Here is a 6,530-nt window from a genome sequence, read left to right on the forward strand (position 1 = left end):
ATGAGAGAAGGGCAAGTAAATATTTCATACTCACTGAGTCAAAGTATTAGGGCCGGAGATGGAACTAAGACCACAAGATGTAGCAAAAGTAGGCCATTCAGCCCATCAAGTTTGCTTGACCAGTGATATCACAACTAATCTGATAATCTGCAACTCCATGTTCCTGACTTTACCCTACAACCTTCGATTCCCTCACTGATTAAAAATCTGTCAGCCTTGAACACACTTAACAACCCAGCCCTAAACAGCCTTCTGCAGTAAAGAATTCCAGAGGTTTACTACTGAGAACAGAAATTCCTCACCTGTCTGAAAATGTCCGACCCCTTATTGAAATTATGCCCTTGGACCCTAGTCTCTCCCACAAATGAAAACAATCTCTCGGCGTCTACCCTGTCAAGTCCCCGAAGAATCTTGCACGTTTCAATGAAGTTGCCTCATTCTTTGATATTTCCATGAGCACAGGCCCAACCTATTCAACTTCTCCTCATAAGACAGTCCATCCATATCCATTACCAGCCTAGTGAACTGTCTCTGAACTGCCGCCATTGCCACTATATCTTTAGGTAAGGGGGTCCAAAATGGCTGTAAGGGTGATTGAGACAGAAACCATCAGAGGGACCTGGGGTTCAGGTACATAATTCTTTGAAATTTGCATCTAATACAGACAGGGTAGATAAAAAGGTGTTTAGCATGCTTGCCTTCATTGCTCAGTGCTTTGAGTTTAGCAGTTGGGAAGCCATGTTGAGGTTGTACAAGACAGTGGTGAGGCCTATTCTGAAGTATTGTCCAGCTCTGGTCATCCAGTCATAGGAAGGATATTAAGCTAGAAGAGATTTACTAGGATGTTGCCAGGTATGGAAGGTTTGAGTTGTAAAGAAAGGCTGGATAGGTTGGGACTTTTTCCACTGTTTAGAAAATCCAGTCAGACTGTTAATAAAAGTTTATAAAATCATGAGGAGTATAGACAGGGCCAATGGTAGATGTCTTTTCCTTAGGATAGGGGATTTCAAGACATGGGGGCATATTTTTAATATGTGAGGAAAGAGATTTTTTTTAAAAATTGAGGGGCAATTTTTTGTTTTTTTTTACACAGAGGGCAGTTCGTGTGAGAAATGAACTTGAGGAAATGGTGGATGTGGGCATAGTTACATAAGTGAAAATAATATTTCAGCAGAGAATTAAAATGTTTTGGGACATCCTGAGTAGGTCAAAGGCACAACTAAATCCAACTTTTCTTTTTTCTTTCCTGTTCTATACCAAAATTGCACAAATTCCCTTGAAATGCAGTGTTTCCAAAAGAGCAGATAATCTATTCAATGAGAAACTACATTGTACAGAACAGTGAGACGCCAACCTCCTCTCTGCACTGAATCAGACAAACCCTATAAAAACCCCTCATTTTAAGGGCAAACTATTTCCAGTCCTCTGGGAGGATAAAGGTGGTCGTGGGACAGTTGCGTGAAGGGAGATTAATCAAACAGGTGAATAAGTAAGTGCTGAATTCAACACGACAGTAGAAAGCAGAAGTTGCTAAGAGAAAGACAAGGCAATGGTATACTTACAATCACCTCTTCAGATTGACACAATGCTCAGTGTTAGCATTAAATGGTTTCCATAGGACAATTCTTTAATGAAATATTTCCTGCTCATCCAAATCTCCAGCAAAAGCAGTGCCAGGTAGAATACTTAACAATACTCAATCCAAAGGTAGCTGGTCAATATTTGACACCAAGTACAATGGGTTAGTTATTCCAATCTAAGATCTCTTCCTACTTATTAAAATGCTACATTGTGACCAACGCGTAATCAGTTAAACAGGAAAACACCAAACAGTCCACAATGTCAGAAGGAGAGGAAAACGATTACGTAAGTTGAATTTCCCCACTTAACCGAACATTTGGCAGTTTCATTTAAAAAGAAGCAACTTAAAACACAAATACTTTGTCTGTCAAGTGTAACGCAGCAGAGCAGGCCATTAGAGCAAAGAACAAAGAAAATTACAGCACAGGAACAGGCCCTTCGGCCCTCCACGCCTGCGCCGATCCAGATCCTCTATCTAAACCTGTCGCCTATTTTCCAAGGATCTGTATCCCTCTGCTCCCTGCCCATTCATGTACCTGTCTAGATACATCTTAACTGACGCTATTGCGCCCACCTCTACCACCTCCGCTGGCAACGCGTTCCAGGCACCGACCAGCCTCTGCATAAAGAACTTTCCACACATATCTCCCTGAAAAACTTTTCCCCTCTCACCTTGAAATCGTGACCCCTAGTAATTGAGTCCCCCACTCTGGGAAAAAGCTTCTTGCTATCCACCCTGTCTATACCTCTCATGATTTTGTTGACCTCCATCAGGTCCTCCCTCAACCTCCATCTTTCTAATGTAAATAATCCTAATCCACTCAACCTCTCTTCACAGCCAGCGCCCTCCATACCAGGCAACATCCTGGTGAACCTCCTCTGCACCCTCTCCAAAGCATCCACATCCTTTTGATAATGTGGCGACCAGAACTGTACGCAGTATTCCAAATGTGGTCGAACCAAAGTCCTATACAACTGTAACATGACCTGCCAACTCTTGTACTCAATACCCCATCCGATGAATGAAAGCATGCCGTATGCCTTCTTGACCACTTTTTTTCTTTTAAATTTATGTTGCAACTAACTGTGTGCAGAGAAGGTTCAAGTCTTATTTCAATTTAGCAGCTGCCCTGGAATATATATTAATATTTCAGCAACACATAATATTGAAATCATCCTTAACATCCTGTTCTCTCTCGCTATCAGTTCAGCAAATGTCCTAACCAAATCAAGTTTTTTTGTTTCAGATTCCATAAGCTATGCTGTTAGCTAACAGTCTCCTTTGGATCAACAGTAATTTATCAAATGACTGCTGCCTGTTAATGTAAATAATATCCAAAACCAGACTATCCACTACTTGAACAAAAACAAAGTTGCTGGAAAAACTCAGCAGGTCTGGCAGCATCTGTGAAGGAGAAAACAGAGTTAACGTTTCAGGTCTGGTGACTCTTCAAAAGAATATTGTTAAGTCCCACACTCCCCTCTCCTTTTGCCATCACACTGAATTTTTTTCCCTTTTAAGTACTTATCCAACTCCCTTTCCAATGAGATGTCAAACAAGAACTTGGATGTAAAGATCCCAGGACACCATTTCAAACAGTACCATCATTACCATGAGCAATGGCCAATCTTTATACAAATATATGAATATGGAACAAATATAGGCCTATTGGCCCTTTAAGCCAACTGAGGCATTCAATAAACTCATGGCTGATCCAATTGTAACCTCAATTCTACGTTCCTGTATATCCCCGCTATCAAGAATCTATCTACTTCTGAGTTAAAACATTTAAAGATTCGTATCCACTACATTGAGGAAGGGAATTCCAAAAATGCAACACTCCAAAAAATGTTTCCGCATTACAGTCTTAAATCTACGACACCTTGTTTTTAAAATTGTTGCCAATTGTAGATTCTTCCACAAGAGGAAACATCCACCTGATCAAGTCTCGCCAGGATTTTATGCTTTAATTAAGTCACCTTTGACTCTTCTAAACTACAGAGGATACAGGCTTAACCTGTTTAGCATTTCTTCGTAAGGCAATCCACTTGTTCCAGGTATTAGTCTAGCAAATCTTCTCTGAACTTCTTCCGACTCATTAATATCCTCCCATAAGTAACACTGTGCCAGTCAGACAAGCAGGCAGATCAATAAAAGAAACACCACTGATATACTGGCCAGATGTTAATTAAATTTAGAAAAGATCACTATTGGCCAGTTCTGTCCACAACATTTCCATTTAAGATAATCCACAATAAGTGATGAAGTTCTGAAGTGCCATCAAAAAAGTAAAGTCCATGAAGAATTGGGAGAAAACTCAGCAAAAACGCCAACGGTTTATACCAAACACCGAGTGCACACTACATTGGACAAACCTGAAGGAAATTAACCACAAGGGTACACGAACATCAGTGGGCAACAAAAAGACACGACCAATACTCATTCATCTCCATCCTCATGGATAAGGAGAACCACCAATTCGATTGGGGCAACACCAGGATCCTGGGACAGGCAAAGCAGAGACAAGCAAGGGAATTCCTAGAAGCCTGGTACTCCACGAAGGAAGTCATCAATAAACACGTAGAGCAAGACCCCATATACACTCCATTGCAAAGGAAAACCGGAAGCGAGGTAATCCAGCTCAACGGACACTAGAGTTTAAATAACAGGCAGGAAAACACAACAGCGCTTCATCCGAGGCTGCACCAATGATGTTACCCAGCAGGGGAACGAAACGTCTGCGGAACAACAAACCAGTTTGGCGAGCCAACCAATCACAGCAATCCTCTTTAAGAATTGTTCGAATTCCCATATATGACCATAAGTTTCAGACATAAATTGGAATTCTCAGTGAATGACAAAGAATTAAGATATCAAGTTAATGCTTTTGCAGAATCAAATTTAAAGTGTCAACTAAACAGTATTTAGATAGCAACTACAAAAGAGATATCACTCTTAATTTAACAACCAAAATTCCCACATGAGAGTTAAACTTCTGCTATTTACAGAACTGAGATTTTGCAGGAAGTAGTCCAGCAACGCTGCCAACAGTTTGGTCTTTCTTGGCTTCACCAAGTCATAAGATTGAGTTATTATCAAAAGGCATTTCTCTAAGTTTCTGGAGAAGCCCAAACAGCATTTCAACAGTATGGCGTTACACTTCTGGCTACACTAGAACAAAACTTTCTTATTTCTTGGCTTACCATGGGATGTGCCTTTTTAACCAGAAACCGGCTTTCCACGCATGCTTCTGCTTGGTACCTCACAGACAAGAGACACTCTCCTCTCTGCTAACTACATGAACTAGAGCCCCTTCTCTCTCACTGATATACTGGCCTAGAATTTGAAGAATGATAATTTATCCAGTCAGCATAGGGACTATCTTTGTTATTGGGCGTGAATATTTTACACTTTGTTTCCACGAAGTGTCTCACTGGTTCTGCTCACATAGTAACTAAGCCACTGAAGCCTGTTGTTGAGCAAGATTTAGAAAAGTCACATGACTCTCGATTACCCCATTTTACCTGAGGGAAACCATTTAAAACCATTCAATAAACTTCACAATCAGAACAATTATAGTTTTCCCATCTTTCCAGTAAACCTCTGTAGAACAGTGATCAATACAATACATCATAATACTGTAGGCTAACCAATTATCTCCACAGAGCAGTCTCGACCCATTGTCTCCGCCTGCTCCTGCCCCACCGAACTGATCTCCAACTATCTAGACTCCATTTTCTCCCCCTTGGTCCAGGAACTCCCTACCTATGTCCGTGACACCACCCACGCCCTCCACCTCCTCCAGAACTTCCAATTCCCCGGTCCCCAACACCTCATCTTTACCACGGACGTCCAGTCCCTCTACACCTGCATTCCCCATGCAGATGGCCTTAAGGCCCTCCGCTTCTTCCTGTCCCGCAGGCCCGACCAGTCCCCCTCCACTGATACCCTCATCCGCTTAGCCGAACTCGTCCTCACTCTCAACCACTTCTCTTTCAATTCCTCCCACTTCCTACAGACAAAGGGGGTAGCCATGGGTACCCGCATGGGCCCGAGCTACGCCTGCCTCTTTGTAGGTTACGTGGAACAATCCCTCTTCTGTACCTACACCGGCCCTAAACCCCACCTCTTCCTCCGTTACATTGATGACTGTATCAGCGCCGCCTCGTGCTCCCACGAGGAGCTCGAACAGTTCATACACTTCACTAACACCTTCCACCCCAACCTTAAATTTACCTGGACCATCTCTAACACCTCTCTCCCCTTCCTGGACCTCTCTGTCTCCATATCGGGCAACCACCTAGAAACCGATATTCATTTCAAGCCCACCGACTCCCACAGCTACCTAGAATACTCCTCCTCCCACCCACCTTCCTGCAAAAATGCTATCCCCTATTCCCAATTCCTTCGCCTCCGCCGCATCTGCTCCCAGGATGAGGCATTCCACTCCCGTACATCTCAGTTGTCCTCGTTTTTCAAGGACCGTAACTTCCCCTCCTCGGTGGTCGAGAACGCCCTCAACCGTGTCTCCCACATCTCCCGCACCTCATCCCTCACACCCCGTCCACGCAATAAGAACCAAAAAAGAATCCCCCTCGTCCTCACGTACCACCCCACCAACCTCCGGATCCAACGCATCATCCTCCGACACTTCCGCCATCTGCAATCCGACCCCACCACCAAAGACATCTTTCCCTCCCCACCTTTATCTGCTTTCCGGAGGGACAACTCTCTCCGTGACTCCCTTGTCCGCTCCACACTCCCCTCCAGCTCCACCACACCCGGCACTTTTCCCTGCAACCGCAGGAAGTGCTACACCTGCCCCCATACCTCCTCCCTCACCCCCATCCCAGGCCCCAAGAAGACTTTCCACATCAAGCAGATGTTCACCTGCACATCTGCCAATGTGGTATACTGCATCCGCTGTACCCGGTGTGGCTTCCTCTAC

Source organism: Rhincodon typus, chromosome 21, assembly GCF_021869965.1.
Source record: "Rhincodon typus isolate 14 chromosome 21, sRhiTyp1.1, whole genome shotgun sequence".
Lineage (NCBI taxonomy): Eukaryota > Metazoa > Chordata > Chondrichthyes > Orectolobiformes > Rhincodontidae > Rhincodon > Rhincodon typus.